The sequence below is a fragment of the Lepidochelys olivacea genome (assembly GCF_965140295.1).
Source record: "Lepidochelys olivacea isolate rLepOli2 genome assembly, chromosome: 5".
NCBI lineage: Eukaryota > Metazoa > Chordata > Testudines > Cheloniidae > Lepidochelys > Lepidochelys olivacea.
Genome location: NC_140415.1, coordinates 27,738,754 through 27,765,140, shown reverse-complemented (window position 1 = coordinate 27,765,140; position 26,387 = coordinate 27,738,754). Strand labels below are relative to the sequence as shown.

Here is a 26,387-nt window from a genome sequence, read left to right as displayed (position 1 = left end):
TCTTCTAAGGGCATGTCTACACTGGCAGAGTTACAGCGCTGGGAGTTACAGCGCCGCTCAGAGAGCGCTGAAGGGAAACCGCTGTTGTGTGTTCACACTGTCAGCTGCCTGTGCAATAGCGTGTTCACGCTTGCAGCATTTGCAATGCTATTCGGAGCGGTGCATTCTGGGCAGCTATCCCACAGAGCACCTCTTCCTCTTCTGGCGCTAAGAGTTGTGGGAAGGCGGAGGGAATCGCAGGGCATTCTGGGTCCAGACCCAGTGCCCTGTGATGCATTGCTTCACATCCCAGCAGTCCCTGTGCTTCTGTCCTCATTTGGCACCATCTTTCAACGGTTTCTGTATTGCACACCCTGCCTCTTCGGGCTGCAGGAATGGAACATGATCTGCTGACCAGTACGCTGCTCGCTCTGACCAACGCGTCGCGAGTGGCAGTGGAGTTATTCCTTAGACTACAAAGGCAAGAGGAGTGCGACACTGATCTCACCACGCGTAGTAGCTACGTCACAAGATTGCTTGTGGCATTCACAGAGGTGCTGATCACAGTGGAACGCTGCTTTTGGGCTCGAGAAACAAGCACCGAGTGGTAGGATCACATCGTGATGCACGTCTGGGATGATGAGCTGTCACGGTTCCTCCCCCACTCTGAACTCTAGGGTACAGATGTGGGGACCTGCATGAAAAACCTCCTAAGCTTATCTTTACCAGCTTAGGTCAAAACTTCCCCAAGGTACAAAATATTACCCCCGTTATCCTTGGAATGGCCGCTACCACCACCAAACTAATACTGGTTACTGGGGAAGAGCTGTTTGGACGCGTCCTTCCCCCCAAAATACTTCCCAAAACCTTACACCCCACTTCCTGGACAAGGTTTGGTAAAAAGCCTCACCAATTTGCCTAGGTGACTACAGACCCAGACCCTTGGATCTTAAGAACAATGAACAATCCTCCCAACACTTGCACTCCCCCTTTCCTGGGAAATGTTGGATAAAAAGCCTCACCAATTTGCATAGGTGACCACAGACCCAAACCCTTGGATCTGAGAACAATGAAAAAGCATTCAGTGTTTTACAAGAAGACTTTTAATAAAAAATAGAAGTAAATAGAAATAAAGAAATCCCCCCTGTAAAATCAGGATGGTAGATATCTTACAGGGTAATTAGATTCAAAAACATAGAGAACCCCTCTAGGCAAAACCTTAAGTTACAAAAAAGATACACAGACAGAAATAGTTATTCTATTCAGCACAATTCTTTTCTCAGCCATTTAAAGAAATCATAATCTAACACATACCTAGCTAGATTACTTACTAAAAGTTCTAAGACTCCATTCCTGTTCTGTCCCCGGCCAAGACGACTACAGACAGACCCACAAACCCTTTGTTTCTCTCCCTCCTCCCAGCTTTTGAAAGTATCTTGTCTCCTCATTGGTCATTTTGGTCAGGTGCCAGCGAGGTTACCTTTAGCTTCTTAACCCTTTACAGGTGAGAGGAGCTTTCCCCTGGCCAGGAGGGATTTCAAAGGGGTTTACCCTTCCCTTTATATTTATGACACGCCCCCCAAATCTCAGCTAGGGTGAAACACTGGCTGGGATTTCTTCCTGGAGCTCTAGGAAAACAGAGTTAATAAGACACATGCATCTCTAAATATACTACCAAGTACATAAAGACTAACAATATTTTCCACATCTCAAGGACGATTTTAACCAGTTGATTCTGGGAAACTTTCACGGGAGAGTGCATCAGCCACTTTGTTAGAAGCTCCTGAGATGTGTTGGATGTCGAAATCAAAATCTTGGAGAGCTAAACTCCACCGAAGAAGTTTTCTGTTAGTTTCTTTGACGGTGTGAAGCCACTTTAGTGCAGCATGGTCGGTTTGCAGGTGGAAACGCCGTCCCCAAACATATGGGCGTAGCTTTTCCAGAGCGTAGACAATGGCATAACATTCTTTTTCAGTGACTGACCAGTTGCTTTCCCTCTCAGACAGTTTTTTGCTGAGAAACACTACAGGGTGGAATTCTTGATCAGGTCCTTTCTGCATTAAAACTGCTCCCACACCACGCTCGGATGCATCTGTGGTTACTAGGAACGGTTTGTCAAAGTCTGGGGCCCTTAGTACAGGGTCAGACATGAGTGTCGCTTTAAGCTTGTTAAAGGCCTTCTGACACTTTCCGGTCCACTGAACAGCATTTGGCTGTTTCTTTTTGGTTAGGTCTGTCAGTGGGGCAGCGATTTGGCTGTAGTGCGGTACAAATCGTCTGTAATAACCGGCCAAGCCTAAGAAGGATTGAACCTGTTTCTTTGACTTTGGGACAGGCCACTTTTGGATAGCATCCACTTTGGCCTGTAGGGGGCTGATAGTTCCTTGACCCACCTGGTGTCCAAGGTAAGTCACTCTGTTTAGGCCTATTTGACACTTCTTAGCCTTAACAGTTAGTCCTGCCTCCCTTATGCGCTCAAGGACTTTTTGTAGATGTTCCAGGTGGTCTGCCCAGGAATCCGAAAATATGGCCACATCGTCAAGGTAGGCGACTGCATATTCTCCTAATCCCGCTAGGAGACCATCTACAAGTCTTTGGAAAGTGGCGGGTGCATTTCGCAGCCCGAAAGGGAGTACATTAAATTCATACAGCCCGAGATGTGTGATGAAGGCTGACCTTTCCTTGGCAGATTCATCTAGCGGTACCTGCCAGTACCCCTTGGTTAAGTCCAAGGTAGAGATGAACTGGGCCCTTCCCAGTTTCTCTAATAGTTCATCTGTGCGTGGCATGGGATAGTTGTCTGGGCGAGTTACAGCATTTAGCTTACGGTAGTCCACGCAAAAACGTATTTCCCCATCTGGTTTGGGAACTAGAACCACTGGAGATGCCCATGCACTTTCAGAGGGGCGGATTACACCCATCTGTAACATATCCTGGATCTCCCGTTCTATAGCAGTTTTAGCTTGAGGAGACACCCGGTAAGGTTGGACCCTAATTGGGTGAGCATTACCTGTGTCAATGGAGTGGTATGCCCGTTCAGTCAGTCCTGGGGTGGCTGAGAACGTTGGCGCGTAGCTAGTGCACAGCTCCTGGATCTGCTGTCGCTGCATACGCCCAAGGGTCATGGAGAGGTTCACCTCTTCCACACCACCAGCACATTTCCCTTCGTAGTAGACACCTTCAGGCCACTCAGCGTCGTCTCCTCCCTGGGCTGTAAACTGACAAACCTTTAATTCTCTGGAATAAAAGGGCTTTAGAGAATTAATATGATACACCTTAGGCTTTCGGTTGGAGGTGGGGAATGCTATGAGATAATTAACAGCTCCCAGGCGCTCCTGGACCACGAATGGCCCTTCCCACGATGCTTCCATTTTATGGGCCTGGAGCGCCTTTAAGACCATGACCTGGTCTCCTACTTTGAAGGAACGCTCTCTGGCATGTTTATCATACCAGGCTTTTTGCTCTTTTTGAGCATCCTGTAAGTTTTCTCTAGCAAGGGCTAAAGAGGTTCGGAGGGTGTTTTGTAGGTTGGTTACAAAGTCCAGAATGTTAGTTCCTGGAGAAGGTGTAAATCCCTCCCATTGCTGCTTCACCAACTGCAATGGCCCCTTAACCTCACGGCCATATACAAGTTCAAATGGGGAAAACCCTAAACTGGGATGTGGTACAGCTCTGTAGGCAAAGAGCAACTGCTGCAATACTAGGTCCCAATCATTGGAGTGCTCATTTACGAATTTACGTATCATGGCCCCCAAAGTTCCATTAAACTTCTCCACCATGCCATTTGTTTGATGATGGTAAGGAGTGACAACCAAGTGATTTACCCCATGAGCTTCCCAAAGGTTTTTCATAGTTCCTGCCAGGAAACTAGTCCCTGCATCTGTGAGGATGTCGGAGGGCCAACCTACCCTGGCAAAAATGTCTGCTAGTGCCTGGCACACACTTTTAGCCCTGGTGTTGCTTAGAGCTACTGCTTCTGGCCATCGGGTGGCAAAATCCATGAAAGTCAGTATGTACTGCTTTCCTCTGGGTGTCTTTTTCGGAAAAGGACCCAGAATATCCACAGCTACTCGCTGAAATGGAACTTTAATGATGGGGAGTGGCTGGAGAGGAGCTTTGACCTGGTCTTGGGGTTTTCCCACTCTTTGGCACACCTCACAAGACTGGACATAGGTAGAAACATCCTTGCCCATTCCCTCCCAGTGGAATGACCCCCCCAAACGGTCTTTGGTCCTGTTCACCCCAGCATGGCCACTAGGGTGATCATGGGCTAAGCTCAAGAGCTTGGCCCGGTATTTAGTTGGAACTACCAACTGTCTCTGAGGATGCCAGTCTTCCTGGTGTCCCCCAGAAAGAGTTTCCTTGTATAAAAGTCCTCTTTCTACAACAAACCTGGATCGATTAGAAGAGCTGAGAGGCGGTGGGTTGCTCCGTGCCGCCGTCCAAGCTCTCTGGAGGCTTTCATCTGCTTCCTGTTCGGTCTGGAACTGTTCCCTTGATGCTGGAGACATCAGTTCCTCATGGGATTGTGGACCTAGGCTTGGTCCCTCTGGAAGCGATATAGGGGATGGAGCTGTTTCTGTTGACTGTGAACCGCTCTCCGCTGGTGCACTATGTTGGGATTCAGGCTCCGGCTGAGCCTCTTGTGTAGGGTTATCAGCTGCTGCCAGTTCAGGTTCGGTGGGGCCCTCTGGTGTTGAGGTTGCAAGTACTGGATTCAGTGCTGACACGGGGTCTGGTGTTGGTTGTTCGGCTGGTTCCGGTTCTGGGACTGGTTCCGTCTGGGTTTCTGGGACTGGATCCACTACTGCTGTTGCAGACATTGGCCTGGGGTCCAGGTCCATCACCTCTGACTGGGTCCTGATAGAAGTTTCCGGAACAGAGCTAGGCCTCACGGCTTGTTTAGCCTGGTTGCGGGTGACCATTCCCACCCTCTTGGCCTGCTTCACATGATTGGCCAAGTCTTCCCCCAACAGCATGGGGATGGGATAATCATCATAGACTGCAAAAGTCCACATTCCTGACCAGCCCTTGTACTGGACAGGCAACTTGGCTGTAGGCAAATTGAAAGAGTTGGACTTGAAGGGTTGAATCGTCACTTGGATCTCTGGGTTGATTAAATTGGGGTCCACTAAGGAAGCATGGATAGCTGACACTTGTGCTCCGGTGTCCCTCCACGCGGTGACCTTCTTCCCACCCACACTCACAGTTTCCCTCCGCTCCAAGGGTATCTGGGAGGTATCTGGGCCTGTGGACCTCTGGTGTGATTCCGGTGCAATGAACTGTAATCTGTTGGGGTTCTTGGGGCAGTTGGCCTTTACATGCCCCAGCTCGTTACACTTAAAACATCGTCCAGCTGACGGGTCACTGGGGCGAGGAGGGTTGCTGGAGAACGGGGTGGTGGGACGATAAGGGGTCTGGAGGGTTCTTTGGGAGGTAGGTGGGGCTTTGGGCGGCCCCCGGTAATAGGGTGTGGTCTGGGGTGGTCCCTTCTGGTCTCCGCTCCAACTGCGACCAGTTTTCTTCTTCTCTGCCACCTCCACCCATCTGGCTCCAATCTCTCCTGCCTCAATTACAGTTTTGGGTTTCCCATCTAGGATGTATCTTTCTATTTCCTCAGGAACACCCTCTAAGAATTGTTCCATTTGCATTAGGAAGGGCAAATTTACTGGAGATTCAACACTTGCTCCTGATATCCAGGCATCCCAATGTTTTACAATGTGGTAGGCATGTCGGGTAAATGACATGTCTGGTTTCCACCTTAGGGCTCTGAACCTCCGACGAGACTGCTCGGGTGTTATCCCCATTCTGACTCTCGCCTTGGATTTAAACAGTTCATACTTGTTCATGTGTTCTTTAGGCATTTCAGCTGCCACCTCAGCTAAGGGTCCACTGAGCTGCGGCCTCAGCTCTACCATGTATTGGTCAGTAGAGATGTTGTACCCAAGGCAGGCCCTTTCGAAGTTTTCTAAGAAGGCCTCAGTATCATCACCTGCCTTGTAGGTGGGGAACTTTCTGGGATGGGAAGTGGTACCTGGAGAAGGATTGCTAGGGTTTGTTGGTATAGTCTGCTGGGCCTTTATCCTCTCCATCTCCTCCACATGCTTCCTCTCTTTTTCCTTCTCCTCCTCCTTCAGTCGCATGAGTTCTATCTGTCTTTCATGTTCCCTTTGTTTTTCCTCAGCCTGAAATTTGGCTAATTCCAGCTGTAGTCGAGCTGAGGATTTGCCCATTCTAACCTCTCTGTTTTTAACTAACTTTACACCCGAGGTTTAGAAATAAACAAACAAAACTTGGCTGTAAAATTTTGCTGTGCTGGAATAGAATACCTATTCTCTGATAGTGATTGTCAGCCTACAGAAAAAGACAATTCCCTTGTCTCTGCTCTGGGCCCAAATTAAAGCAAAAAACCTCCAACTATTGGAAACCTGCTTACCCAGCCCAAAGAAGAAAAAAAATTTCTTTTCAAACCTGTGCTCCTTGTAAAACAAAAAAAAAATCAAAATCCTAAAAAAAAACCCTGCCACTTTTGTCTCCAGGCAAATGGGTAGAGCACACACCCCCTATTTACTTTTAGGAAGAAAAGAAAAGAAAAAAAACCTCTGGGTTGGAAGACTGTGAATTTCCCTGCAGGAGTTAAGTACCCTGCCTCTAGGCAAAGAAAACCTGCAATTCACAAGATAATCCCCTTTTGTCTCTGCTTGGCCACAAAGCAGAGAGAAACCAAGCTGCTTTCAGTTTCAAAGCTGCTTTCTGGACTTCCTAAAAATTCCTTTTTAAAATCTGTATTTCTAGTTCAAAAAATCTCAACTGGATCTCAAAATGATTTCAGGTTAATCCCACCACTGTGCCACCATGTCACGGTTCCTCCCCCACTCTGAACTCTAGGGTACAGATGTGGGGACCTGCATGAAAAACCTCCTAAGCTTATCTTTACCAGCTTAGGTCAAAACTTCCCCAAGGTACAAAATATTACCCCCGTTATCCTTGGAATGGCCGCTACCACCACCAAACTAATACTGGTTACTGGGGAAGAGCTGTTTGGACGCGTCCTTCCCCCCAAAATACTTCCCAAAACCTTACACCCCACTTCCTGGACAAGGTTTGGTAAAAAGCCTCACCAATTTGCCTAGGTGACTACAGACCCAGACCCTTGGATCTTAAGAACAATGAACAATCCTCCCAACACTTGCACTCCCCCTTTCCTGGGAAATGTTGGATAAAAAGCCTCACCAATTTGCATAGGTGACCACAGACCCAAACCCTTGGATCTGAGAACAATGAAAAAGCATTCAGTGTTTTACAAGAAGACTTTTAATAAAAAATAGAAGTAAATAGAAATAAAGAAATCCCCCCTGTAAAATCAGGATGGTAGATATCTTACAGGGTAATTAGATTCAAAAACATAGAGAACCCCTCTAGGCAAAACCTTAAGTTACAAAAAAGATACACAGACAGAAATAGTTATTCTATTCAGCACAATTCTTTTCTCAGCCATTTAAAGAAATCATAATCTAACACATACCTAGCTAGATTACTTACTAAAAGTTCTAAGACTCCATTCCTGTGCTGTCCCCGGCCAAGACGACTACAGACAGACCCACAAACCCTTTGTTTCTCTCCCTCCTCCCAGCTTTTGAAAGTATCTTGTCTCCTCATTGGTCATTTTGGTCAGGTGCCAGCGAGGTTACCTTTAGCTTCTTAACCCTTTACAGGTGAGAGGAGCTTTCCCCTGGCCAGGAGGGATTTCAAAGGGGTTTACCCTTCCCTTTATATTTATGACATGAGCAGTGGCTACAGAACTTTTGGATGAGGAAAGACATATTCATGGGACTGTGTGATGAGCTCGCCTGAGCCCTTTGGCGCAAGGACATGAGAATGAGAGCTGCCCTGCTGTTGGAGAAGCACGTGGCGATTGCACTGTGGAAGCTGGCTACTTCAGACTGCTACCGATTGGTCACTAACCAGTTCAAAGTGGGAAAGTCGACCATTGGACTCGTGTTGATGGAATTCTGCAAGGCCATTAATCACATCCTGCTCTGAAAGACCGTGACTCTGGGCAACGTGCGTCACATTGTGGATGGCTTTGCACAAATGGGCTTCCCTAACTGCGGAGGGGTGATAGATGGCACACATATTCCAATTCTGGCACCAGACCACCTAGCCACCATGTACATTAATCACAAGGGTATTTCTCAATGGTTCTCCAGGCGCTTGTGGATCACCGTGGGCGTTTCACAGAAATTAACACAGGCTGGTCCAGAAAGGTGCATGACGCACGCATCTTTCAGAACACTGGCCTGTTCAGGAAGCTGCAAGCAGGGACTTTCTTCCCAGGCCAGAAGATCACAGTAGGGACAGTTGAAATGCCCATTGTGATCCTGGGAGACCCCACCTACCCCTTAATGCCGTGGCTTATGAAGCCTTACACGGGGCACGTTGACAGCAGCAAGGAGCGGTTCAACAACAGGCTGAGCAAGTGTAGAATGACTGTTGAGTGTGCTTTGGCTGTTTAAAAGCCCGCTGGTACAGCCTCTATGGGAAGCTGGACCTGGCCGATGACAATATTCCTATGCTTATAGCAGCGTGCTGAACATGCCATAATATCTGTGAAGGGAAGGGTGAAAGCTTCACTCAGGGTTGGATCGCAGAGGCTCAGGGCCTGGAGGCTGAGTTTGAACAGCCAGAGACCAGGGCTATTAGAGGGGTGCAGCGCAGGGCCGTAAGAATCAGGGATGTGTTGAGGCAGCAATTTGAAGCTGAAAGCCACTAATATTTGTTGCTATGCTCAGGAGTGCAGTGATTGTAATGCTAGGAGGTGATTGGTGCAGATGATGCAATATGTGGGTTTAACGTAATTGTATGTTGCTTTCCAGGGCTCTTTTTGCTTTCAAATAATAGAATAAAGATTGCTTTCAAACCAACACAATTCTTTTATTAAAAACCAACAACCAGAGGAGAGAGTCAAACCAAAAAAAACCCCATCAGTGGTGAGGGGGATAGGGGAAGGGAAGGTCCCAGGAGGAGGAGGGGTCCCAGGGTGGCTAAAGATTTGTGTATGTCCAGGGATCATACCCTTCCTTCTCCTTTGGAGTACAGTGCAGCGGGTGCTGTGCTTCAGCAGGGCCAAACTGCAGAGGGATGGGTGTTGAGTGCAGTGGGTAGTGGGAGTCCGCAGGGCTGGACTGTGAGGGGGAGGAGTGGAATGCTGCGGTATATGTATAGACTGGAACCAGGAGGTTGATAAGAGTGTGTTGGCGGTGTCTGGGGGGCATATGGGAAAGAGCTCTGCGACAGCAGCTGCAGGGGAGGGCGGGTACGGAGTTGGTAGGTTTGAAGAGCTAGTATTGCCTGGAGCATGTCTGCTTGGCACTCCATAACCTTTAAGAGCTGCTCCATGGCTTCATTCTGGCATGCTGTGTTCTCCTTTCGGTCCCTCTTCTCGCTGTCCTGCCACGCCTTCAATTCCTGTTTCTCGGCAGCGGAGTGCATCATAACATCATGCAGAAAATCCTCCTTAGTTCTTCTTGGCCGCTTTCTAATTCTGTGCAGCCGTTCAGCTGCCAATAACAGAGGGAGACTGGGCTCCCAAGGTCATCTCTGTGAAGTTTCAACGCAACATTTTACAGAAGCAGTAATGTTTGCAACACAGAGAACACTGATTCAATGCTTTAAAACGCAGCCAGTATTCTCTCACCTGTCACTAACTGGCTGACCCCAGGCAAGCACACATGAGCCACAAGACCCCCAAAATGGTGAGTAGCCACAGGGGCAGGGTAAATCACTCTTAGAATCATAGAATATCAGGGTTGGAAGGGACTTCAGGAAGTCATCTAGTCCAACCCCCTGCTCAAAGCAGGATCAATCCCCAACTAAATCTTCCCAGCCAGGGCTTTGTCAAACCTGACCTTAAAAATCGCTAAGGAAGGAGATTCCACCACCTTCCTAGGTAATCCATTCCAGTGCTTCACCACCCTCCTAGTGACAAAGTTTTTCCTAATATCCAACCTAAACCTCCCCCACTGCAACTTGAGACCATTACTCCTTGTTCTAGCATCTGGTACCACTGAGAACAGTCTGGATCCATCCTCTTTGGAACCCCCTTCAGGTAGTTGAAAGCAGCTGTCAAATCCCCCCTCATTCTTCTCTTTTGCAGACTAAATAATCCCAGTTCCTTCAGCCTCTCCTCATAAGTCATGTGCTCCAGCCCCCTAATCATTTTTGTTGCCCTCTGCTGGATTCTTTCCAATTTTTCCATATTCTTCTTGTAGTGTGGGGCCCAAGACTGGACACAGTACTCCAGATAAGGCCTCGCCATTGCCGAATAGAGGGGAACGATCACATCCCTCGATCTGCTGGCAATGCTCCAACTTATACAGCCCAAAATGCCGTTAGCCTTCTTGGCAACAAGGGCACACTGTTGACTCATATCCAGCTTCCATCCACTGTAACCCCTAGGTCCTTTTCGGCAGAACTGCTGCCTAGCCACTTGGTCCCTAGTCTGTAGCAGTGCATGGGATTCTTCCGTCCTAAGTGCAGGACTCTACACTTGTCCTTGTTGAACCTCCTCAGATTTCTTTTGGCCCAATCCTCTAATTTGTCTAGGTCCCTCTGTATCCTATTCCTACCCTCCAGTGTATCTACCACTCCTCCCAGTTTAGTGTCATCTGCAAACTTGCTGAGGGTGCAATCCACGCCGTCTTCCAGAACATTAATGAAGATATTGAACAAAACTGGCCCCAGGACCGACCCTGCTTGATACCGGCTGCTGACTAGACATGGAGCCATTAATCACTACCCATTGAGCCCAATGATCTAGCCAGCTTTCTATCCACCTTATAGTCCATTCATCCAGCCCATACTTCTTTAACTTGCTGGCAAGAATACTGTGGGAGACAGTGTCAAAAGATTTGCTAAAGTCCAGGAATAACACATCCACTGCTTTCCCCTCATCCACAGAGCCAGTTATCTCATCATAGAAGGCAATTAGGTTAGTCAGGCGTGATTTGCCCTTGGTGAATCCATGCTGACTGTTCCTGATCACTTTCCTCTCCTCTAAGTGCTTCATAATTGATTCCTTGAGGACCTGCTCCATGATTTTTGCAGGGACTGAGGTGAGGCTGACTGGCCTGTAGTTCCCCGGATCCTCCTCCTTCCCCTTTTTAAAGATGTACACTACATTAGCCTTTTTCCAGTCATCCGGGACCTCCCCGGACCGCCATCATTTTTCAGAGATAATGGCCAATCGTTCTGCAATCACATTTGCCAACTCCTTTAGCACTCTCGGTTGCAGTGCATCCGGCCCCATGGACTTGTGCTCATCCAGCTTTTCTAAATAGTCCTGAACCACTTCTTTCTCCACAGAGCGCTGGTCACCTCCTCCCCATACTGTGCTGCCCAGTGGAGTACTCTGGGAGCTGACCTTGTTCGTGAAGACAGAGGCAAAAAAAGCATTGAGTACATTAGCTTTTTCCACATCCTCTGTAAATAGGTTGCCTCCCCCATTCAGTAAGGGGCCCACACTTTCCTTGACTTTCTTCTTGTTGCTAACATACCTGAAGAAACCCTTCTTGTTACTCTTAACATCTCTTGCTAGCTGCAACTCCAAATGTGATTTGTCCTTCCTGATTTCACTCCTACATACCTGAGCAATATTTTTATACTCCTCCCTGGTCATTTGTCCAATCTTCCACTTTTTGTATGCTTCTTTTTTGTGTTTTAAGATCAGCAAAGATTTCACTGTTAAGTCAAGCTGGTCGCCTGCCATATTTACTATTCTTTCGACACATCGGGATGGTTTGTTCCTGCAGCCCCAATAAGGATTCTTTAAAATGCGGCCAGCTCTCCTGGTCTCCTTTCCCCCTCATGTTATTCTCCCAGGGGATCCTGCCCATCAGTTCCCTGAGGGAGTCAAAGTCTGCTTTTCTGAAGTCCAGGGTCCGTATTCTGCTGCTCTCCTTTCTTCCTTGTGTCAGGATCCTGAACTTGACCATCTCATGGTCACTGCCTCCCAGCTTCCCATCCACTTTTGCTTCCCCTACTAATTCTTCCCTGTTTGTGAGCAGCAGGTCAAGAAGAGCTCTGCCCCTAGTTGGTTCCTCCAGCACTTGCATCAGGAAATTGTCCCCTTCACTTTCCAAAAACTTCCTGGATTGTCTGTGCACTGCTGTATTGCTCTCCTAGCAGATATCAGGGTGATTGAAGTCCCCCATGAGAACATGGGCTTGCGATCTAGTAACTTCCATTAGTTGCCAGAAGAAAGTCTTGTCCATCTCATCTCCCTGGTCTGGTGGTCTATAGTAGACTCCCACCACGACATCACCCTTGTTGCTCACATTTCTAAATTTAATCCAGAGAGTCTGCAGTTTCATACTGAAGCTCTGAGCAGTCATACTGCTCCCTTACATACAATGCAACTCCCCCACCTTTTCTGCCGCACCTGTCCTTCCTGAACAGTTTATATCCATCCATGACAGTACTCCAGTCATGTGAGTTATCCCACCAAGTCTCTGTTATTCCAATCATATCATAGTTCCTTGACTGTGCCAGGACTTCCAGTTCTCCCTGCTTGTTTCCAAGGCTTCTTGCATTTGTGTATAGGCATTTAAGATAACTTGCTGATTGTCCTGCTTTCTCAGTGTGAGGCAGGAGTTCTTCCCTCTTGCGCTATCCTGCTGATGCTTCCTCCTGGTATCCCACTTATCTCAGGGCTTTGGTCTCCTTCCCCCAGTGAACCTAATTTAAAGCCCTCTGCAAGCAGGCTGGCTAACGTAGTGAGAAGATGCTCTTCCCTCTCTTGGTTAGGTGGAGCCCGTCTCTTCCTAGCAATCCTTCTTCTGGAACACCTTCCTATGGTCAAAGAATCCAAAGCCTTCTCTCTGACACCACCTGCGTAGCCATTCGTTGACTTCCATGATTCGACAGTTTCTACCTGGGCCTTTTCCTTCCATGGGGAGGATGGATGAGAACACCACTTGAGCTTCAAACTCCTTTATCCTTCTTCCCAGAGCCATGTAGTCTGCAGTGATCTGCTCAAGGTCATTCTTGGCAGTATCATGGGTGCCAACGTGGAGAAGCAGGAAAGGGTAGCGATTTGAGGGCTTGAATAGTCTTGGTAGTCTCTCCGTCACATTATGAATCCTAGCTCCTGGCAGTTAGCACACTTCTCGGTTTTCCTGGTCTGGATGGCAGATAGATGACTCAGTCCCCCATAGGAGAGAGTCCCTGACCACCACCACCCCCCTCCTTCTCTTGGGAGTGGTGGTCGTGGAACCCCCATCCCTAGGACAGTGCATCTCATGCCTTCCAATCAGTGAAGCCTCCTTCTGCTCCCTTCTATCAGATGTATCATCTAGTCCACTGTCCACATTAGTACCTGTGGAGAGAACATGAAAACGGTTGCTCATCTGTATCTGCATTGCTGGTACATGGATGGTCCTCTTTCTTCTTCTGGAAGTCACATGCTGCCAATTTTCCTCACTGTCCTTCTGTCCCCGCCACACAGCCTGCTGTGATTCTTCAGAATGTTGTGCCGGTAGAAGCATATCCTGACGTATGTGCAGGAAATCTTCATTTTCTCTTATGAAACGCAGGGTTGATACTTGTTTCTCCAGAACTTGAACCTCCTCTTCCAATATGGAGACCAGCTTGCACTTTGTACACACAAAGTCACTTCTGTCCTATGAAAGAAAGACAAACATAGCACATCCTGTGCAGGTCACAACAGCTGATCGCTCACCATCCATATTACCTTCCTTCTAAGAGCTTCCTTAGCTGTTGCAGTAACTACTTAGAGAAGCCTGCAAGATGAAAGCCTCAGTGGGCTCTCCCCAGGTGAAATCACAGTCAAACTCCCTCTGTTAGACTCTCCGCTGTTCGCTGCTTCCCTGACCCTGCTGTACACTGGGTATGTGGCTCTTGGGGAGAGCCAGCACTTTAGTGGGGGCCTGATAATCATTCCTGTCCCCACACTTCCCACAGGATGTGATCATTATGGAAGATATCTCGCTGCTGAGGGTGAGCAGGGAATCAAGGGAGGGTCTTCTCCAAGCTTGCAGCTTCCGCCCTGGCCCCCATGTGGCTTGCCTGTGTGCAGCAATGGTCACCCCTCCTGCCCCCCCCCGCCCCCCGTGAAAGCACAGTGGCGCAGGAAAGTTACCGTTAATGGGGCAAGAAACAAAGCAGCTCTGCTGAAGATCCTGTGGCAGGGGATTGCCCAGTATCTCCACGAGAGTTTCCTGGAGATCTCTGAGGGAGATTCCCGAGAAGCATGGAAGTCAGTCAACAAACAGCCTGTTCCGCCGCTCAGACTAGGCATGCGGTGGGAGACAAGCCAGCTTTCTGCAACCCTCCTGCCTCCAACAACTCATTTCGGCAATTCCCCAAATCAGACCCACTTACCATGGGCCTCCTCTCCTGTTTGCACTTCGCCAACATCCGACAGCTGTGACTGGCTAGCCTCCTCCGGGTTAGAAAAGAGCGCCTGGCTGCATGCATCTCTGACCTCCGAATCATCCTCTGCCTCTGGGGCCCCTCCCCCTCCACATCCTCATCCAAGATTTCCTCCTCCTGTCTTGGTCCACTCTCAACTGGCACGTGAGCCACCGAAGTATCCACGGGGGCCTTTGCCGTGGCGGGGGGGTTGCCACCGAGTATCGCATCCAGCTCTTTGTAGAACTGGCAGCTCGTGGGCGCAGTGCAGGAGCAGCAGTTTGCCTCCCGTGCCTTGTGGTAGGCATTTCGCAGCTCCTTCACTTCGACCCTACATCGCAGTGCGTCCCGATCCTGGCCCCTTTCTGTCATGCATCGTGAAATCTGTCTGTAGGTATCATAATTCCTGTGGCTGGAACGCAGCTGGGACTGGACAGCCTCCTCTCCCCAAATGCTGATGAGGACCAGCAGTTTGGCATTCCTCCAAGCGGGGGATTGCCTTATGTGTGGAGCAGGCATGGCCACCTGGAAAGATGCACTGAGACCACTGCATGCATCACCGAGCAAACAGGTCCGGGACTTTCAAAATACCGAAGGAATTTACGGGATGGGGATGACAGTTGGTCACCTGAGGGCAGGGCAGTAGAGTTCAAACCAATGAGTAGAGAGGCAAGAACAGGCATTGTGGGACACCTCCCGGAGGCCAGTCTCAGTGCTGTAATGAACCACAGTGTCTACACTGGCATTGCAGCGCTGTAGCCCCAGCGCAGAAAGCTGTACGCCTCTCGCTGAGGTGGTTTTTTTACAGTGCTACAACTGCAGTTTCTGCACACTAAGGGGCGTGGCAGTGTGTACACATCGGGAGTTACAGCGCAGAAAGCTGCTTTACTTGCAGAAAATTGCCGGTGTAGACAGGGCCTAAGTTTCCTGTCCTGTTGTTGCACACACATGGATTAGGGGAATCTCATGCCATCGTCTCATTATTTTCATCCCAAATGCCTTCAGGACTATATTCAACAATTTGATTAAGCTCTTTTGGTTCCTGTTTCCTGCATACAGGAATTATTTCTGAAGAAAAATAGGCACAATAGAAGTGTCTTAGTCCACGTTTGTTTTGCTCTATTGACCACAATGTATTAAATGCTTTCCCCTGCTTTGTGAAGGTTGCACCTTTAGGACAGATGGATGGGTAGAGAGCATGGAAGGGGAAACAAGAAAAGGGATTTTCTATATGAATCAACAAGACCCCAAAACCCTCTCACCTATGTGAAACACTTTGTGCTATTCATTCTTGAATGAACTCTCAAAGAAAAGTGATAAACACAATCACCCTATCACCCATGGGTGAACACTTTTCACAAAAGCATTGTTCCATGTGTGACCTCTCAGTCCTCGTCCTCAAAGGAAACCAGCACAACACCTTTAAAAGATAGCTTAGTCATAACTCTGCTAGACACTAAAAATCCTGGACTCAATAGAGACAATCTGTAACCCACTAACTCTCCTTTGTCCTATGACTGAAGAGGTATTAATTGCACAGTTCATTTTGAATGGTTTCTTACAACTTGTTAACTTCTTATGCTTAACTATCTATTTCACCTTGTATTGAACTATGACACTCTTAATTACCTTTTCCAGATAGTCAGACTTGACCTGAAGAAGAGCTCTGTGGGGCTAAAGAGTTTTTCTCTCTCACCAACAGAAGTTGGTCCAGTAAAACCGATTACCTCACCCACCTTCTCTCTTGTATCCTGGCGCCAACACAACTACAACAATACTGCAGACAACAAAGAAAAGAATTGCCCTTAAGAACTATCTCCCATATTAATCAGGTGACAGTTTAGTTTTAATTGATCCAAATACACAGGAAATAGCATGAAGGAAAGGGAAATTGGAAATAGAGGAATATATAGTCTGAAACAGTGGTGCCCAAACTTTTCTTCTCACGTCATGTCGCCCCCCTCACCCCCGTTACCAGTAATGGAATCTGTCTGTGCTCCCCCATCCATTGCTGTACAGTTGGCTCAGCAAAGGAGCTTGGGCTGAAGGTGCAGCTGGGGGTGGGGGAGGTGTTGGGGCTAGAGGCAGCACTGGCTTGAGGGCAGAGAGGGATTTAGGGAAGAGCTGAGCAGGGGCCAGAGTGGAGCTGGGCTGGGTGGCACTCCCTCCCCACCCCCCCATGGGGGCTGGCACGGGCCCTGCTGCACACACCCAAAATGTTCCTCCACTCCCCCTAGGGGGGGCGTGCCCCACAGTTTGGGGACCACTGGCCTAAAATATCAAACAGTTCATGACTGAAAAAACACACGGAGCTTCCACTTTGATCATTAGAGATTGGAGTTCTGTTCCTTGCTCTCACAAACTTTGTGACTTAGGGTAAGTCACCCTCAGGGCTTTAGTTTACCTGTGTGTGTAATGGTTCAAATGTTGACTTTAATGGAAGCCAACCATGAACACTTGTGAAATTGTCATAGAATTCTTGTCCTGGCAGAATGTACTTCTCAAAATAAAGGGCATCCCTACTGCACAATGGTTCTACAGGCAAGACTATATTGTCATTCATTTGAAATGTGTCCCTCAGCAAATAGTATTCATGACAAATCACTTGCAAAATGGTTTTATGAAAGTCTCAGTCCTTCACATAAGTTAATTCTGCTCCATTCTCAGATCACTGGTCACAGGAGCAAAACATATGCTGCAGTTCCAACTACTGAAAGACTCTGTACTGCAACTCCGCAGCTGGAGGAAACTGCTGTGGAACCTCGCTCATCCCTTCCAAGCTCCTTGTGCTTGGCATGTGCACGTACAAGAAGCGTTCGCTGCAAAGTGTTCAAAGAGCTGCCTGAGCATTCTCCTACTTACCTGAGTACAATATTTGAGTAAACTATCCTATACTCTTTGCTGTCTTTACAAGGAAATCCTTTTCCACCTTTGCAGATTACTAAGGCACATGTGCATGCATAAGTTACAATCATTAATTGTTTCATTCTTTGATTCTGTTTGCCTTCAGAAAAAAATTAACAGTCCAGTCCCTGAATTGATTCCATGGAACTTGGTGGAAACCAAATTCCCCAGTGGGGATTCATTTTTCTTCACAAACTGTCCCACTTTTTTTTTTTTGTACTCTGGAATACTGCCATAATACGAAACACAGAAGGAAAGCCTACATTTTAGATGACTAAAGGGAGATTTGTGCCTTAAGTTTGGGAATTTCTTTGGAAAAGAATTTAGTCCATTGAAGAAAAGCCAAGAAGAATGTTGGCATGACCACTCAATTGTAGTTTCATTCTGTATCACATCAATTAGTTTGAAAGCCAAGGACAGAATGTTGGAAGGTCACAGCAAAGCCTATTCTTAAAGGAAGCAAGTTAATCTTCTGTTTCTATTCCTATTATCTTTAGTGTCAGCAGTATTGGCAATGTGTTTTTGTTTCCCAGAAATGTGTACTTCTGGAATGAATTTGTAATTAGGGGGAACTTTTGTCTGTGCATCCTGCAATACTAGGATGTGTATTATGATATGTACATCTTTTCTCTAGAGCCACGGGTGTTCTCTTCCTTTGGCTGCTAATTAATTCCTTTATTTTCAGAAACATGCAACTCCACTTAAATAAAAAAGAGAACATTTGTTTCATTCCCTCCTGCTCATCACCAGGTCTCAAATCTATCTTTACTGGCATCAAGGGCCTGACCCTACAAAGTGCCTGCGATTCTCTTTGGCTGAATTGGGAATTATGGTTGCTCCGTACTGCTCAGGCTCAAACACTATATGAATTATCTATTATCCTTTAGATTTTTCACTACCACCCTATGTAATCACTTCCCCCAACAATCTTTTCTACCTTCAGTTGGCTGTCTTGGTGGTGACACCAACACCTTAGGGGAAAGAAAATCTCCAATAACTTTTACAGGTTTCATAAGTCACTGTAGAGCAGATTTCCCATACAGCATTTGATACTTATCCTTCACTAGTTTCACAGCCTCACAGCATCTTCCTGTAATCAGAAAAAGCTGTCCCCAAGGTTTCTGTATATATTTTCACTGTTCCTCATTATCTGTTTATGGCAGACACAATTTTAGTTAGTTCAGATAACTAAACATTTTTAAAAATATAAGCTTTGTACCCTAACTTAGAGATTTCAAGGCCAGGGGGGACCATTAGGATCATCTAGCCCAGGGGTTTGGCAACCTTTCAGAAGTGGTGAGCTGAGTCTTCATTTATTCACTTTAATTTAAGGTTTCGCGTGCTGGTAATGCATTTTAACATTTTTAGAAGGTCTCTCACTATAAATCTATATATTATATAACTAAACTATTGTTGTATGTAAAGTAAACAAGGTTTTCAAAATGTTTAAGAAGCTTCATTTAAAATTAAATTAAAATGCTGATCTTATGCTGCCGGCCTTCTCAGCCCGCTGCCAGCCTGGGGTTCCGTTCACCTAGGCCAGCAGCAGGCTGAGCGGGGCAAGCGGCTGGGACCCCGGCTGGCAAGGGGCTGGTAGCCAGAACCCCAGACCGGCAGCGGGCTGAGCGGGGCCGGCGGCCGGAACCCCAGACCGGCAGCGGGCTGAGCAGCCCGCTGCCAGTCTGGGGTTCCGTCTGCCGGCTCCTGCCAGCCAGGGTCCCGGCTGCCGGCCCCGCTCTATCCTCTGCCAGTCTGGGATCCCGGCCCTGCCCACATAGAGTGGGTACCTACCTTCTCCCTGGTTCTAGCCCATTCTCTTCCTCTCTCTCTGCACTGAGCTGAGAGTGGGAGGGCACTGAGCAGAGGGCTGGGGGTGAAGGAGCAGGCTGGGGGTTGGGGTGTAGGGTCTGGCCAGGAGCTAGAATGAGGGAGAGGGCTCAGGAGTGGGGCAGGAGGTTTGGGTGTGGAGTGCTTACCTGGGCAGCTCCCATTTGGTGCGAGGGGTGCAGGTGGGAATGTGTGTGGGGGCGTGCAGGAGCTGCTGTTTGGTGCTCAGGGTGGGAGTGGGAATGTGGGGGGGTGCAAGAGTCAGGACATGGGGTGGGGGACCTGGGGGCATGTGAGGGGGTGCAGAGTCAGGGCAAGGGGTGTAGAGGGGGGTGCAGGGGTCAGGGCAGGAGGCTGGGGGTGTGGGCTGGGGTCATGGGAGGTGCTCCCAGCCCTGAGCGGCTCACAGCAGGGGGCTGGAGGGGAATATGCCCTGATTCCACCTCGCTTCCCCAAGGCCCCATCCCCACCTCTACTCCGCTTCCTCCCTTTATCAGGGAGTGTGCTGTGGCTCCGCTTCTCCCCCTCCCTCACAAGGGCCATCAGCTGATCGGTGGCAGGGAGGGAGAGGGGGAGGGGCAGGCACCCAGCGCACTGGGGGAAAAGGCGGGGGAGGGGAGGACCTTGCTTGCTGTGTGGCAGCCTCCGGCAGGACCAAACTTCTTCACCCTGCCCCTGTGGGGGACCGGGGAGGGGGGGAGGGAGGAGACGGAGAAGAGCGGGCCGGGGTGGGCAGGATTTTAAATGGCATGCTGCTGCCTGCTGGGGTCCCGGCCTGGGTTTGACAGCAGGCTGAGCAGGGCCGGCGGCTGGGACCCGGCAGGCAGCAGCGTGCCATTAAAAATTGACTCGCGTGCCATCTTTGGTACGCGTGCCATAAGTTGATGACCCCTGATCTAGCCTGACCTCCAGCAGAACATATGCCAGAGAGTTGCATATAGTTTCCTTTGTTTTCCAAGTCTTTTCCAAACACTTACTCTAAAGTAAATTGTCATAGAGAGAGATTTGGAACTCTACATTTGATTTTTTTTCTTCTCCTTAATGGAGCATCATTGAACTGCTACATTTGAACAAAACTTGAGTTTTATGCCTCAATTACCTAAGCAAATAAATATTTTTGTTTCAGAAAGTGAATTATTAGGTACACATGCTCAGTCATTGGGACATGCAGGAATTAGTCAATAAGTTCAAATATTAAAACATAGCAGAAAGGTAGGGGGAATAGAAGTCAACCAAAATATTTTATGTGAAAGTTACTTTTTAGTGGAATGAGATGTGTGTGTTTGTGTCACATTGACAAGTAATCAGTGCATGTGTTTAAAGGTCTTGTGACGAGCTGAGAAAATGAAATTCAAAAACCTGTTCCCTCATAGCAGGATACACAGTCACAAAGTGTAATATAAATTTCTCATAAATGTTTTACCAGGTGTACTGTATTCACTCCTTTGTTTCTCTGACATATTACCTAGTACTCCCTACAGATGACTGTGTTGAATGCATCAAAATCATCTGTACAAGTTAGTCCTCGCTAGTCAACTGTTTGTTAAACTATTAATGGCTCTTTTGAGGATTGTTCCTGTTTAGTATGGACCAGCTCCCATTGACTTAAGTGGTTCAGGATCAGATCCTAATCCAGGTGTAATGTCACCCATGCTGCTTATCAGAATTAGTCTACCTTTTCTATCAATTATGGTATGCAGGCAAATACCTGAACCTTCTACATGTAAAATCTCTGAATGAACTTTAGGATATCTTCATTAATGTAGCTTTTGAGAAGGCTACAGTAAGAGTCTGTCTAGGTAGGTGGAATAAAAGCCATTAATATAGAAGATCTTAGCTCTTTTCACAACTTGGACATTTGTATACTGTAAGAATGGCTGCTACATTTCTACCCTAGAAGTGGCTTCATTTTAGAGAGTGCAGGAATATGCCTTTGGGTATACACACTTACACTGTTGTTTAAGAGCCTTTTTTCATGTTTGTTTGTTTTTAATTCAAAGTAGAAGATCTGTTTCTGAAAACTCTTGAAAATTAGTCTACTGTATGCCAGTAAATATCACTTCTACTTAAAGCCAGTGTCACTCCTGACACATTCAGAGAAGCCTCAGGCAAAAATTTGCTTTAATTTAACAAACTAATAAGATACTGAGCTCTAGTGAATGTATATCATATAACTGATAAGCTAAAGCTTGCATTGTTCTATTGAGATTTAAGAATACAGTTGCTGCATGGTTCATTTAAAACAACTGTATTTCACTCTGATAATGAAGGACCTTTTAACTCTCATGTGAATTTGCTTTAGGAGACTGGAGGAAGCTTTTATCAAAAGACAAAAGAACTTTCTGTTTCAAAATTACTTCATGTATTTTGTAACTTTATAGCTGAAAAAGAAACCTATAAAATGGGATTTTTTCCTGACTAATAACATTTAATTACAGTATGTGACTCTTCTAGTAGTACATTTTATAGTTCACCGAAGAATAGGCAAGAGCCAATGAGTCTACTCCTTTTCTGTAACAGATTATATTTAATGCTTTTAATACTCCGTACATATGTGCATATGTTTCTTTTGTTCATTGTTTTAGTGTCTCACTGACTTGGAAGCAAACTGTTTTGAGAAATGATTTAGGATTGTCTTGTTTTATTTGAACTTTTAGTGTGCCTCTGCTAAAATGTTGTTTTGTAACTTTGCACAGCAGGGCAGCTCAGTAAATGAGTTACACCTGCTTGTAGCAACAATACATAAGGGACAAGACTGTTTCCTCCAAGGCATAAACACACAGTTGTCATAGTACTGAGCTATGTCAGAACTCCAGCCATTGCCATAGTGAAACAGATAGGTTCATATTATATAGTTGTATAAAAGAACAAATCTTGATCCCATTGACTTTGGTGGCAAACCCCCTACTCATTCTAGTGAGGTCTGGATATGGCCCATACTGTGTTTCTTACTGCTTCAGTGCTGCTAACTTAGGGGGTTCTCAAACTGAGGGTCGGTATCTCTCAGGGGGTTGCAAGGTTCTTACATGGGGGGTTGTGAGCTGTCAGCCTCCACCCCAAGCCCCACTTTGCCTCCAGCATTAATAATGGTATTAAATATATAAAAAAGCATTTTTAATTGATTGGGGGTGGAGAGAGAGAGGGGATATTGCACCCAGAGGCTTGCTATGTGAAAGGGGTCACCAGTAAAAAAAAAAAAAAAAAAAAAAAATTGAGAATCACTGTGCTAGCTGAAGGGAAACTGTCAACTGGTTTGAAGGCCAAACTTAAGTGTTTGCATTTTTTTTATTTTTGCATTTTTTATTTTTTACAAAATAAACAAACGCCCAATGATCAGATAATTCAAGTGTTTATATATGCACAGCTGTGAGTTGGGTATGCATATCAATACAGATCAGGCATTTTGTTCCTAAAAGTGCATGTGCAGTTTTTTCATGCATACTTGAAAAAATATTGGTCTTGTGTGCTAATATCGGTCTTGAGTTTGCACAGAAATAGTTAAAATATATTTCTACTTAAAAAATAATATGAACAAATCTGGTCTGAAGGCACTGAGAGACAATAAACATGAAATCCTGTGTTGCAGCATTGACCTCCTAGAACCACTTAAATTTTCCATTTGTCTTCGAGATCTTTGAAGCTGAAGTTCTGGGCCTATAGTAGACTGGAAAGTGCTGTCATTGTCTGAACACAGGTTTTCAGCATTGGGCATGCCTACCTAAGGGCTTTTCTACACTTGAAACACTACAGCAGCACAGCTGCAGCGTTGCTCTAGCGCTTCAGTGTGGACACTACTGATGCCCATTGGTGTAGGTAATCCACCTCCCTGAGAGGCGGTAGCTATGACAACAGAAGAACTCTTCTATCAATGTAGTACTGTCTACATCGGGGTTAGGCTGGTACAGCTGCTATGTCTTTGGTGTGGATTTTTCAGACCCCTGAGAAACATAGCTATGCTGATGTAAGTTCCTAGTGTTAGAGCAACCCTTAGGCTAATAGAAAAGGAGGACTTGTGGCACCTTAGAGACTAACCAATTTATTTGAGCATAAGCTTTTGTGAGCTACAGCTCAATTCATCGGATGGTAATATTAGAGTTGAGCACACATGGGTGTGATCCCAAATTAGTTTGGCCTGGTTATATCAAAAATGAACCCTGGTAAATGAATATGAGCTATCTCATCCTTACAGCTAATGACCTGTCACCATAGTATCCAGGCACCTCACAATCTTTATTTATCCTCACAACTCTGTGAGGTAGAGCAGTGCTTTACAGATGGAGAGCTGAGGCACAGAGAGGCTAAATGACTTAACTAAGGCCACACAGAAAGAGAATTCAATGCCCTAAACATTCGATTCCCTTCCTCTCCTTTCTGACACTCAGTTACATTTCTGACCAACAGTGACTTGCCTGACCTTGGACATGTCACTGTTTCTGTACCACAGTTCACCATTATATAAAAAGGATGTGGTGTTTATGTACCTCCTGTGGGTTTGGAGAGGCTTAATTTTGTGTCATTGTAACATCCTTAGATGACATCTTTCTCTCTTCCTCCTCAAAATCTCCCCATTGGAATCCCCCTAGTTCCTTTCCCCACTGGATATTTTCCCCTAAGCCTTGGCATTGTAAAATTAGGAAAGGAGCTGATATTCCTTTTCTATACAGCACTCTTCCAGTAATCTAAAACTCCCAGTTATCTGAATCCAGTGTGTCCCCCATATAGCCCTATGTTAGTTAATAGCACTTCTGTTTATCTGAACACCTGGTTATCCAAAAGTTTTGGATGTCCCAGAGGCTGTTTGGATAAACAGGCATGTACTGTATTTCATTTAGTTCTGGTCTCTGCACTACAAGAAAGATATTGATAAATTGGAGGGTGTTAGGAAAAGAACAACTACATTGATTGGGGGTCTAATGGGATTGAGTTGTGAGGGTGAGTCTGTTTTTAAAAGAGCTTAAATATAGCTTGGTTAAATTTCAGGGTTGAGCGGGACACGTAGCTATACATAGTCAAATGGTGTAAATGCCCAGTGGAGCAGAAGATTGGTTGGTGTACAGAAATATTACTAGATCTAATAACATGAAATTAGAAAAAAATAAAAGTCTTGAAAACCTCCCTGATGGTGACCTGTGCTTGGCTGTGGAATAGAATCATAAGGAGGCGTTCCCCAACTTTTTACAAAGGTGACCCACCAACTGCATTATGTTTTTAAACCCACACAATGTCCAAACTTGGGGGGAGGAATCATAGGCCAGTGTCATTCTCTGCCAGCTCCTTTCGCCACTTACAAGGCACTGACCACCTGCAGCAGCACCTCTGCCTTGGCACCACAACCTAATCCTGACCTGGTGTGGAGGGAAGGGATATTTGGAGAGTGATCCCACCTACCCTCAGTGGTAGCTCCTGTCCCAAGGGGTTGTGCCTAGCTCTCTGCTCCGGGCATTGTGATCTGGCACATGGAGTCACCACACCACTCAGGTTTGGCCTGGCCACTGTCATGAGAGAGGGATGGCTGGGCCAAATTTGAGTGAGAGGTATTGCAACCTGGCACATGGTGTCCCAGTGCTACTCTGGTTTGGCCTGTCCACTTGTGCTATGAGATCTTGTGTGCCCGGTTGTAATTCCCGGAGCAGGGATCTGTCCCATACCGGTGGGGACAGGAGCCACTGCTGTGGGATGAATGGGGGGTGGGCTTACTCTCCACCCTCAACCCCACACCTTCCCAGGTCTCCCCTCCATCCTGGGTCCACAACCCATTTAGAACCTTCCTGGGACCCATAGTTTGGGAAATACTATCCTAAGATGAGAATTGAAATTCTGTCATTAGGGACTTTTAAAAGTATTCTGGACAAAATACTGGTAAATGGATTATAGGGAACTATTCTGGATTTGCAGGGAAATGGACTGGTTGGATTATATGCTTGTTAGGTCTTTCTCATCTAATTTTTATGGTTCTTCAGTATAATAAGGCCACATCCTGTATTGCAACCATGATGTTCATAGATGTGTTCAGTCTTCTGTTTTCAAAGTTTTCCAGCATTAAGGAGAAAACAAATGTGTCTGTGCCGCAGGGACGGGGTAGGTGTTGGGGGGTAAACTTTTCCCATCTTCCTCCCTAGGAGCAAAAATTGACACAGAAGCTAATTATTAAACATGAATACGGGTTAAACAAAGTTTGTTCCAGAGAAACTGCAAAACACTGAAAAGGTCGCTTTGTAAAACCCTCAATTCACACGTCCTAAAATAACATTGTGTCCACTGATACAGCCAAAAATGTAGATAGTTTTGACCGTTAGGAGGTTGACATACAGTTGCAAAGAAACACTGGTTAAGAAATGACAACTGTTTATTTACTTCTGCCAGCGAATTGAGACCATTTGAGTGCCAGCATGCATAGGGATGTTTTTTTTAAAAGGCGTGGATGGAGTGGAATGTTTTCTGCCTCTCCCAGCAGCTTAGTCTAAATTGACAGTCCTAACATAATCTGCATACAAACCTATTCCAGCATAAAACATCCACTGAAGGACAAGTATACATGGAATTGAATTTTAGACATGCACACAGTACTTGAAATTATCTTTGAAAGTCCTTGTAAAAGAAATATGTACTAAGAAGGAGTATGAGCAAGGTGAGGGAGGTTGCTTGACAAGCAAAGAAAGGCCTGAGGGCAGTACTGAGGAAGACAAGTGGAGAAAATAAAAGATGTGGTTAGGCAAGAGACTTGGGAGAAGTTTATAGGCAGAGAGAGAGAAAGCTATACTAGGCAGAGATACTGAGCAAGAGATGTTAACATGAGCAAGTGAGGAGCTTGAATCTTGATGAAAAAGATTTAAGTAAGTGGAGGTATATGAAGAAAATAAGTGAATTGTTACCTTGTGCGTATGGATTGGAGAACCACATTTTGTCATTGGCTTTCTTGTAACTCACCAGTTACATACTTCTCTCAGGTTAAAAAAAAAAAAAAAAAGGCAACCCCCCACCCCCACCCCAAACATTAGTGCTTTTGGTGGTAAGAATTTAAGAATTTGGTGGCCTAGTATTTAAATGATTCAATGTGGGCTGCGCTTGCTTATCAGGATAGAGTTGGGATTTCTGTGAGCATGTTCTGCAAAAGTGCTTGTCTGGTTCAATTCAAGAAATATTCATGGTATCTATGTAAGAATTTGCTGTTTTATTAGAAAGATTCCTTCCTACAACAATTTTAGGATACTCTAAATAGATATAGTGGAAGTTGTCAATGACTTGAT

General features: G+C 46.3%; 1 protein-coding gene across 3 annotated transcripts in view; it reads left to right on the top strand.

Annotated features, from left to right (window-relative positions):
• Positions 1-26,387, top strand: part of LIFR (LIF receptor subunit alpha) — a 93,970-nt gene that overhangs the window by 23,826 nt on the left and 43,757 nt on the right. Inside the window, exons 2-3 of one of the 3 annotated variants that reach the window (XM_084628347.1) lie at positions 16,112-16,241; positions 17,077-17,275. The exons of the other annotated variants lie outside the window; for them this stretch is intronic. The gene's annotated coding sequence lies outside the window, so the exon portion shown is untranslated. The remainder of the gene's footprint in view (positions 1-16,111; positions 16,242-17,076; positions 17,276-26,387) is intronic. 3 annotated transcript variants of the gene reach the window in all.